Here is a 12,048-nt window from a genome sequence, read left to right as displayed (position 1 = left end):
CCGAAATACCGGTTTTGCAAGAATGAAAACCCGGTATTTTCGATATTTTTTTTAGCGAAAACTATTTAAATAATTTTTCATTGTTGTTTTTATAATAGAGCTTTCGAAATACTTTAAAAATATTTTCACCTACTAATGTTAGAAGTAAGATCGCCTGTTTTGGGACACTTCAATGTTTTTGTATAAGCAGTGGAATGCAGCTCGATTGATCTTCAGCACATGGCTGTATTAAATTAGTGAATCAGTTTCCTTCCTTCGATCATTCTTGCTAATAGTAATAATGTTATTACGCGCGCGAATGTTAATTGCATAACAATCTGCATCATATTCAATCGTTTGTAGAGAGAGAAATCAACTCATATTTGTCGTTTCATTGGTTATAATAATACGATGAATATTATTTATATTTCGAAATCTTCAATTACACAGCTATTAGCAGATTCAGCAGTCACATATCGCTTGAATCAACTAAACAACACTCACGACAATCAGTTGTCCGGAATTGAAGTTGCATTTTTAACAATTTAAGAATCTGTTATAAATTCTCGGTGGCTAGCTGCCCAGAGCAATGAATACATGATAACACTTCTCCAAGTTGCATTGACTTGTGCAATTATTTACCTCACCCCACTGACAAAATTCCTGCCCGTGGCAAACGTGGAGATGCAGAGGTACACGGTCTCCATAACAAAATTTGTTACGCTAACATTTCGTTCCTTCCCAGATGGCTGTAAGGACGCGGCAGACATCGCCATTGGCATTATACCGTACAGAACTCTCGATTGATGATGAATAGCTACTCCCAGGTTCCATTCGCATTTTTTTTTGTGAAATTATGCTTGTTCTGTTCAATTAAGGACTAGCAATTACGAGTTGTACGGTCATCCTGCCCATGCTCAATTGGAAAAGGAAGCACATAAACGCTGGTTTTCAAGACGAGGTGGAATTGAAACTTAAGCGGTTTCATATACGAAGTAGGACTGTTAAAATGGGTATTTTGAATACTGGTGACAAAATAGACAGATTAACCTATTACAAATCTAAAACGTTTTTGATGCGCTGGAGCTCAAACCTTTTTTGAGCATTATTTTTAGTATATGTTTAGTATATGTATATAGGCATTTGTATAAGGAGAAAACAGCAATTTTAGGTCTGTTTTCGAAGAAATGGTTTGTCGAATCTCTTTTGTCTCTTTTTGTCTACTGCATTTAGCTAACCTGCTGTGCTTTTTGGTACAATAAGCAAGTTAGACAACATGACGACATGCACACTTTTCATGCTGCGATCATCAGTGGTTCTCAAGTAACGTCTGTTGAGCGATTACTTTGTTAATAAAGTATGAATTGGCATCAAAGCAAGTTAAATGCGACTGCTTTGTAAATTCAATTTAATTTCGATTTTTTCTTTGTGATTACCGGTTTTTAGCGGTTTTACCGGTTTTTTTCATTTTCAATGCCGAAAATACCGGTTTCTCAAAATGCCTCGGTTATTCCAACCCTAGTTTCTAGTCTTGCACGAATAAAATCTCGAATAAATTATAGAAATCAACAAAATGACCGAAATAAAAAAGTAAAGCAAAAAATGAAATACTAGGTTTTTAAATTCATAAAATGAGTAGAAAAATTAATATAAATCAAAACTATAAAATACATGAATGAAATTAGATTAGGTAATCAAATAAAAATTAAGATTATGTTTAGAAATAGTTATAAGAATAATAGAATAAATTGACTCATACTAACAAATTGAATGAAATAAAACAAATGACTGAACAAATGAATCAAATGAATCAAATGAATCAAATGAATCAAATGAATCAAATGAATCAAATGAATCAAATGAATCAAATGAATCAAATGAATCAAATGAATCAAATTAATCAAATGAATCAAATGAATCAAATGAATCAAATGAATCAAATGAATCAAATGAATCAAATGAATCAAATGAATCAAATGAATCAAATGAATCAAATGAATCAAATGAATCAAATGAATCAAATGAATCAAATGAATCAAATGAATCAAATGAATCAAATGAATCAAATAAATCAAATGAATCAAATGAATCAAATGAATCAATTGAATCACATGTATCAAATGAATCAAGTTAATCAAATGAATTAAATGAATCAAATTGATTTAATTCATCCAGTGAATACAATTAATCAAATTATAGAAATGGATAAAATGAATAAAAAGAATGGATGAACAAAATGAATAAAGTAAAAAATAAATGAAATGCATTAATAAAACAAACGAATCAAATAAACAAAATGAGCTGAAGTGATAAAATGAATAAAAAGAAGAAAATGAGCAGAATTAAATGCATTGATAAAAACGCTTTTAATCCACCTAACAGTGTGATGAGACATTTCTTATAACTCTTATCACTCTCTTCGGATATTATATCGTTTGAGAACATTTAGAACTTGATGTTTCGCGATGTTTTTGAGAACACATACTACATGGGATAGTGGCAGGACTCAGCGAATCGCTCAAATCAGCATAGGACAACATCAGTGCTAGAAATCTCAAACCAAATCAATGGGAAAGCGAAAAAATGGCCCATAAAATAGACATTCCAACGAATTATTGTTAATGCTCTGTTAATAAAATATCTAAATTGTGGTGGGAAAACTGAATTTTCCTAAAGGGGTTATTTATTTATCATTCGCATGTATGAAAAAAGCCTTATGTGTACATTTGTGAGTATCGCCCTTTTCACAAAAAAGCGTTGAAATGAAATCGCAGCTCCTGATATCACGTTATCTCTGAAGTGAATGCGTGCATAGTTCCAAATTTTACTTCGATATCGACTTTTTCTAAAGGTGACTTCCCAGTAGTATCCTTGATTTGAATTATTACCGCTAATCCTAATGCCAAAGAACAAATAAAAACCTCTCGAAAACGAACCGCTTGGGGGAATCATCATCATTACATATTTTCATTTTCACGAAACTTTTCGATAGCCTTCCGTCACTTGCGTTAATGCACTGGGTGCACAGTGCTCCGAAAATCTAGCGAAACCGTCTTAGGACACCAGCGGGTCTAATTCAGAGCTATCTGCGCGGCGAGTTAAACACTAAAAATTATTTTCTATTCCATAATTTTCAGTTCAGCAATTCGAGAGATCGTACTCACCGCAAGCCATGAAAAATAGACTACGTTGTGAAGCGATGGTCACTATTTATTAAAAAATCACGGTTAAATAAAAAATTAAACTATTAAAAAATTTCAAATAGTTTATAATTTTCACAAACTTATTAGGAAAAATTGTTTAATAAGCTTTCGTAATATTGTGTAGGAAAAAAGCTGAAAATTTCAGTATTTTCTCTATCTGCAACATATAAACCCTTAAGTATACCAATTAATTGGTATACGAATTGGAATAGGTTCGCCAAATTTTGGAAGAAGTCTATAAAATAACCTCTTGAAAGCTACCTAAAAATTGTTGTAGTTCGATGCAATAAAAAAATCATATTTGGCAATTCATATTTGGCTGATACAATTGGGGTGTCAATGTATTATAATAGATATTCAGCATTCGAAGAAATTTCTTGTGAACGAGTGTAGAACGACTTTGTTTCTACTTACTTGAAGTCAGCGGCGTAGCCAGAAATTCGGTTTGGCGGGGGTTTGGTGAAAATCGATCTTACTGTCCAAACGGCATAATTCCGAAACCATAATTTTTGAAGTTTTAAAATTATGCAGAATTATTTTCCAGAAAATAGTAACAAGGTTCGTGTCTTTAGCGAATTTGTTGAGACTTTATTGTAGTCATGAATATTAACCTGAGAAAATTCACCATAAATACTTCTTGGACGATATACCGTCAAAATTATTTTATCAAATGATGCGCTGTTTAACGTTTGTAAAACTCATCGAAGATACTAACCCCCCGAAATTGGCGGTTTCAAAATGATGCTATCTTAACCTTAAATTACTGTTTTTAAACATTTGACCTATACATATAATTGGTCATACAACAAAAATCAAATGCTCATCAAAATCGATCACCTGCTAGAGTCGAATGGAAATCGTCATTTTTCTCTACATTCGGAAAGTGTTATCCTCGTTATTACGTTTTCGTCTCAACTCGACGCATTCCTAAAATAAAAACCTGTTTTAATCCATCTAGTGGTGCAATTGTGCTTGTCTCATTTGTCCAGACTACGATTCCATGGCTGGTTATGTTCAATACAATGGTGGAAATGAATATTACATGTTCAGTACGATTTGCACATACATACAATGGATCGACAGCCACGATCTTGAGTTACTATGTGATACTGAAACATCGCTTGAAACCAGCGGCGGATCATGGAGAAAGATCCGGGAGGTCCAGGTCCTGCCGAAAATTTTCAACTTGTTAAGAAATTTTAAATTAGTTTTAATTTTAAAGTAGCAACCCCTCACTGCATACTCCCTCCGGGCCGGTATGATTGACGATTTTTAGAGTGATTGCATAACCTTTCTATATGAGAAAGGCAAAAATGTACCAAAGTCCAAAGAAGTCAATTTTTGTCAAACATCTCAATGTTTCATGCATTTTAAAATCATTTGGCATCAAAAATACAAATTTGATTTTGAAAATTTTTCATTTCAGTTTATATGAGAATTTGCTGTGTGATTGCACTCTTCAACTCGTAACTCCGGAACCGGAAGTCCAATCAATAAAAAAATTCAATAGCAGCCGATGGGAAGGTTGTACCTTTCATTTGAGACTAACTTTGTGTAAATTGGTCCAGCCATCTCTAAGAAACAGAGGTCACATTTTTTTCCACATACACACATACACATACATACATACACACACAGACATTTTCCGATCTCGACGAACTCAGTCGATTGGCATATGACACTCGGTCCTCCGGGTCAGGATTAGATTGACGAATTTTAGAGTGAATGAGAAAGGCAAAAACATTTTTGGCAAATGTTGAAAGTTATGCATTTTTTTGGTGAGCAGTTCTATGTTTCATAGACATTAAATCAATTTAAACTTCGCTTCCTATTAAATAAAGACCCTTATTACAATACATTTCTACAAAAACGAGATCAATTTGAAAATAAATCTGAGGATTATGATTGATTACAGAACTCTGGAATTTTCTATTGGAATGTTTTCAGGCAGGAATTTGATATTGATGCAATTAGACAACTGTGAAATCAAGACCAATAGATCAGTTACATATCAGGACCCCATTCCGACAATTTTTTTTTTTTTTTTAAATAGCCCGCCTCTTACCCCCACACCAAAAAGCTCACAAACGGAGCCCCCTGGTAGTGGACACATCAGTTCTCAGCGTACAAAAAAAAGGTCAGCACAACAAAACAAAGTTACGAATCGCGGAAACGCTGAGAACAAAAAAAAAACAATACGAGACCGACAAAACACAAAATTTGACAAGAAGCTACGGCGAGTACCCAGCGGAAAAGAATCCTTTTAAGGGTCCCATCGTAGCTTTGCAGGAAGCTCATAATAATTTAAATTTATTTATTACTTATTGCTAGAAAAAATGCATTTATCAATTGTTTTTATTAAAAAAAAATGTTAACCAATTATAGCTAAAGGAACAAGCTCGATTGGTGGTGAACGAAGTTTATATTAAAAATTCTCCTATTTTATTTTTTAAAATTAGTTTCAATTTTGCTTGGAAACGAGTGCGACATGTTATTTGCTTTAAATCAGTAGGAAGCTGGTTGAATAACTTAGGTCCGATGAAAGAAATGCGTCTTTGACCAAGGTTCGTGGATACTCTGGAGTATAATAAATGATTGGCTTGTCTAGTGCTGTGAACTCGAATGCCTGTTGTAAATTCTAGATTATTATGAGCAATAGTATTATGCAAAGCATTGTGGATGTATATTATTGTTTGGTAGTTAGTCAACCCAAGCAAAGGTAAAATGTTATGGGCATTATTATTGTATAACAAAATAGTAGGGTACATAAATGGTTTTTTATAAATAATTTTGAGACATCTGTTTTGAAGCGTTTGTAGCTTTTTCAGATTCGAGATACTGGCACGGCCCCACACAGATACAAGGTAGTTCAGCAATGAGTGGATGTGCGCATAATAAAATTTTAGAAGTACATGCTGGGGAACAAAAGAGCATACTTTACGCAATTTATCAAAAGTCCTAATGATGTTAACAACAACAGGTTATCAATCCACGGATCAGATAATTGTTATTGTAATATTGAATTAAATCAGTCTGCATCAATAAATTTTCAACTTCAATCCAATATTTTTTTGGGGCTTGTGGGGGGGGGAGGGGTGTTGTACGGTGTTAAACCCCAAAACCTTCTCTTGGCTACGCCGTTGCTTGGAGTTATTTTTTTCGCTTTTCATTTTCCGATATGTTTCAGATCGATCCGATGGTTATAAGTTAGAAAAATTGCAGTCAGAAGGTTCGCACAAATGAACATTTTTGTACTGATAAGGTATCAAGTTCCTTTCAGACAACTTGGAAGTGTTCGGTGATTATTTCTAGCGGTTGTAGATTGTAAAATGAAATACAAAAGTCGTTTTATCGAAATAATGTTTAGCTTATTTCAATGGATTATTACTATATTGAATTGGGCGACAAAGAGTAATCAACAAACAACAAGCCATAACTTTTAAAGTATTCAAAATAGATATTTAAAGTCTTTAGTAAAGTTATTCGCAAAAGTAAGAGCTACAAATTTGCTGAAGACATCATTTCGATATAATCACTTCCAAGAAAATTTGTGAAAATATCTCACTCATAGGGGGATTAATCAGCAAAAGCACAATTCCAAAAGAAAGGCCATATTACCTCCATTAAATTCTCCGAAGATACTATTGACCTAAAATAAGCCGTTTTGGCGTTAATAATAGATTATATGTTTTTGGTCATATTTCTGGCAATGGGAAATGATAAAAATCTTTCGTCCGCATTTAATGTTAAATGTCTCTTTTGGTAATAGTCCGATTTCTACAATCTATAGCTTGTTCGAAAGGTATTCGTTAAAGCTGTCTAAAAACATATAAATTGTTAATCTATATTGTCAATTTCGGCAGATAATTTCAAAAAACTGCAAAAAGCGCCATTTTTACGCATTCAAACATTCATATCTTGGAAACTAAACATCAGAATCAAAAACAAATTAATAGCGTTCATACTGTTTTTTAGTTCTTTCATTTAAAATTGGTATGGATAAGATCGGTTCAGCCATTGCTGAGAAACACGAATGAGAATTTGTCCGTTACATACACACACACACACAGACACACACACACACACACACAGACATTGTCTCAAATCGTCGAGCTGAGTCGATTGGTATATAAGACTCGGCCCTCCGGGCCTCGGAAAAAATCTTGAAAGTTTGAGCGAATTCTATACATTTCTTTTATAAGAAATGTAAAATGAAAAATTAAACAATGGTAAAAGGTTATAAATTAATATAAAGAATTAAATTGATCAAATAAATTATTTGGATGAAATGATTAAAACTGAAAAAGTAGTCAGATTATTAAAATGAAGAAACTGAACAAAATTAATAAACTGGAAAAAATGAATAAAATGCATACAATGAAAACAATGAATAAAATAAGTTAAATGAATGATATGAGTAAAATGCACAAAAAGAATAAACTGATTAGAGTGAATCCAAAGAATGGAACGAATATATGAATAAAATTCATATATATGAAGCTAAAAACATTTTTGAATAAAGAAAATGAATAAACCGGATTGTACGAATTTGAGAACCATTGCATCAGAAAGTTTTGAAATGTTTTTGAAAATCCCATCTTCTGAGAAAAGGCTAATAAATATGCAATGGACTTTCTAGGGCTTCCATCTTTTTTTTTTGGTTTTATTCTTTTTGTTTTCATGCTTCTTTACTTGACGGCGTCGTTTTAAGATTATCTGGTATTTTTACTTTATTGTTGGACCTTAATTAGTTATCAGGAGCCTGGAACGTTCAATTTGCTTTGGAATTCGAAATTTATTTTTTGATCACATTTTCCCGAAAAAAAGATTTATGTACAGAATAGAATTTACTGGTCCAGTATTTTAACGCGCAATTGAATATAGTAAAGTGAGACAAGGTCACATGTGCTTTCAAGCCCCTTGCACAGAGAACGACAGGGAGAATGCGATTCGTGAATGAGACAGGTAGATATTTCAAAGTTTTTATTTGCATTGAAGCAAATAGTGTGAAATGTCTAGGCTATGTCGATAGCATAAAAGCCGTGCAATCAGTTGATTGCAATGCAGTCTCTTTCCATTCATCCTCATAGCTTTCATATTGTTTCATTCCGAATTCTCGTGCAGGAAATATGGATAAATAAGTCATATACAGACCAATACTGTGAAAAAGAAATGGTTCAAACTACTCAGTATATCCAGATATGGACGACGATAAGTTAGAAGACACATTGTAATTGCATCCCCCATCGAGAGTGGGTACTTTGGCAGACTTCTTTTCCTGGATCTAATTTGAGGATATTTTTGGTCTTTGATCCGTTATTTTTGATGAAAGTTCGTACCAATACAACGAATGTGCAGCTGATACAACTCATGGTTCATTCGCCTGCGCCACGTTCCGTCTTCCATCTGCACGCCACCATATATGGTACGCAACACCTTTCGTTCGAAAACTCCAAGGGCGCGTTGGTCCTCCACGAGCATAGTCCAGGTCTCGTGGCCGTAGAGGACCACCGATCTAATCAGCGTCTTGTAGATAATCAACTTCGTGCGGCGGCGAATTTTGTTCGACCGGAGCGTCCTACGGAGTCCAAAGTAGGCACGATTTCCCGCCAAGATCCGTCTCTGAATTTCACTGCTGTTATCATTGTCGTCGGTTACCAGTGAGCCCAAATACATGAATTCGTCGACCATCTCGATTTCGTTACCGTCAATCCGAACTCGGGTGGGAGGTTCACATTGTCGTCTCTAGAACCTCTTCCTCTCATGCATTTTTCCTTCGAAACGTTGATGACAAGTTCAATCCTGCTGGCTTCAGCTTTCAGTCTTTGAGCATATGTTTCATTCAAAATTCAATAGAGATACGAATAGTGTAAATATCGCATGTGGAATGTCTCTTTTGAAAATTTTCATCGTCAAACTGTCATATTACCCAGTTAAGCCAAATATTTTTCTGATATAGCCATGAATTTCCTTAATTATAGTGTAGATACAGGCTTTGAATACAATTGAATTAAAGTTGAGTTGATGTAGCAGCAGACAAAAAATATTTTTGTTTTCTCAAACCTTCGCAATTACAATTAATAAATATTTCAGATTGGCAGAAGATCTTATCACACAACTTAGAAATGGATACAGAAATAGCTAGATAGATGCGATAGAAGAGAGACAGAGAGAGAAAGAGAGAAAGAGAGAGAGAGAGAGAGGGAGAGAGAGAGATAGAGAGAGAGATGGGAGGGGGGGCGTGTGAGGAATGGCAAATGATGGTTAATGCAGTGACATTATTTTTATAGGTATATTATTATGATATATTGATTCTTACATTCTTATCATAAATAAAGTAAGTAGTAATTTTTGCGCCATAACCAGTATAACCTAAATCATGCAAAAGAGATAAATTTTCGCTAAATTTTTGGGCTTCAAACATACAGTTGCTTTCGGTGACGCCACGAGTATAATTATATTAGAAATCTTTTATCTCACTACTAGATGAATTACTTGTTGATCTGTGTATTGATATATCATCCAACATTTACCTCATGATTGAACGCAATGTCTAATCCAAGGAATAAATACTAGAACTCAATGTTTCTTTATCAACACATTATTTTGTATTTGAAGTGAACTTATATATTGATTTTTGAGAAATAGTTCATTCATTATAACGGTAATTCACAAAATGTTCTCAACATCGAATTCCTTGAATCACGTAGATGTGTTTTCATACCCCGATATTCAAAATCGGTTTATTTTTGCCCCTAAAACACCAGTAAAGCAATACTCTGTATGAAACAATCTCATTTTTAATTAGTGGAAATTGGTAAGCGAGGACTAAAAATACAAAATGGTTAATATCTCCGCCGCTCGTGCACAGATTTAGACAATCTAGAGCTTGTTAGAAAGGCATTTTTACAAGCTTTCTATTTATGTGCAGTGGGACAATAATGTATTGTTCGAAAGTTATTTGCAAAAAATCTGCTGTGTTTTGACAAAATCGCTCATATCTCAGAAAGTAAACAACATATTGAAAATCAAAAATAATAGTGTCAAATGGCAACGTTAGGCTTTTCATTTGAAACTAATTTCAATAAGATCGGTTCAGCCATTGCTGAGATAATTACATGACATTTTGTACATACATACATACACACATACACACACACACATATACAGACATTGTCTCAATTTGTCGAGCTGAGTTGATTGGTATATGAGACTCGGCCCTCCGGGCCTCGGAAAAAGTTTTCAAAATTTGAGCGAATCCTATACATTTCTTTTGTAAGAAATGTAAAAAGGAAAACTTAATATTGAAAGTGTGTTCAGAAAAACTAAAAATCGCAAAATCAACCACATAAACAAATTAAAGTCTATTGTCAAAAAATGGACGTAAATATGAAGAATTTTGGATGGTATGGATTGAACAACAATGGACAAAATGGAAAACAAAACTAGTAAAAAAACCAAAATGGTATACCATAGAAACACACAAAATCGAAAAAATAACAACAAATTAAAAAACGAGATTAGATTATTTAAAGAATGGAAGCATTAGAAATGAAACTTGACAGAAATTCAACTAACAGCCAAAATTTAAAAGGAAGAAAAATGCCAATGATGGCAAAAACAGATAAATCTAATGTTTTCTAGAAAAATAAAAAATAAAAAACCAAACTATTGTAAAATGGCCAACAGAAAAAGCACTTTCAAAATAGGCTAAATGGAAAAATGAAGAATAACAAAAATTAAAAATTAAGAAAAATGTGTAAAAAATAAATGAAATTCTATTAAATTAGCAATGAGAAAAAATAAAACTACGGAAACAGAAAGCTAAAAACTAGAAAACATGGACCAAAATGCGAGAATGGTAAATAATGGGACAATAAGACATTTTGGGATGAATTTAAAAAAGGAAAAATTCAAAAATATGTGGAGAAAAAAGAAAATAGACAAATTTTAAAAGTTGGATGGAATTACAAAAGAAACAAATAAAAAATCAGGGTATTAAAATATGAATCAACAGAAAAAATAAAATAAAATGGAATTCTGTCGAAAAATTGCAAATAAAATGGAATGACATAGAAATAACTATAAATTGGTCGGTGTTAAGTCAGACCGCACTAAGTCATAAAACTTCAAAAAATGAGATCATGACAATACTGGATAAAGAATTTGTTCAGCTACATTCAACTTTTGCCAGATTTGAAATATGTAACCATAAACAAGAATTATGGCAAAACTTAATTTCCAATTATAACGTAGTGCTGCAATTCAAGCTTTAAACCCGTTTTTCTCGAAATCAAGATTTTGTCATTTAGTCCGATATCATAAGTGATAAAAATGGAAAAAGAAGAGCTTGAAATCATGGATAAAATAAAAATATGCTAACAATGGAAATAGATAAAAAAATCCAGAATGTTTGAATTGCAGAAATACAAAAAAAATTAAACACTTTTTTTATTATGTCTTCCGTTTTAATTCCACTATTTTATGAAAATTGCAAAAATGCTCTTTTATATCTCAGATTCGCATTTCGACTACGACTTGCAGCCTTCATCAGTGTTTGTATCAATATGCGAAAGATATCAAAAAAGAAAAGTGTTTAATATAACATTCCACTAAGTCGCCCAAAAACAGTGCAGTGTTAAAATAAATTAACCAATAAAATTTTAAAAACTGCATGTAAAAATAAAAAAAGGGGAAAATAGCGAAACATGGACCAAATTTCAAATAAGGGTTATGGCGCTATGCTGGTTTCGAAAACATTCAGAAAAGCTAAATAGGCTCTGCTTTGTTTCTTATGTAGCTTGGAGCACAAAATATATCTTATATTCTTCACATTCACCGCAGAGTGTAATGTTGTGCTAAAGCA

At 33.0% G+C, this 12,048-nt stretch overlaps 1 protein-coding gene across 2 annotated transcripts in view; it reads left to right on the top strand.

The window, feature by feature from the left end:
* Positions 1-12,048, top strand: part of LOC131678530 (protein vestigial) — a 164,790-nt gene that overhangs the window by 15,535 nt on the left and 137,207 nt on the right. The window lies entirely within an intron of this gene.

This window comes from Topomyia yanbarensis, chromosome 2 (genome assembly GCF_030247195.1).
Source record: "Topomyia yanbarensis strain Yona2022 chromosome 2, ASM3024719v1, whole genome shotgun sequence".
Taxonomy (NCBI): domain Eukaryota; kingdom Metazoa; phylum Arthropoda; class Insecta; order Diptera; family Culicidae; genus Topomyia; species Topomyia yanbarensis.
Note: the sequence above shows the minus strand (reverse complement) of the source record. Positions and strands in the feature narration are given on the sequence as shown.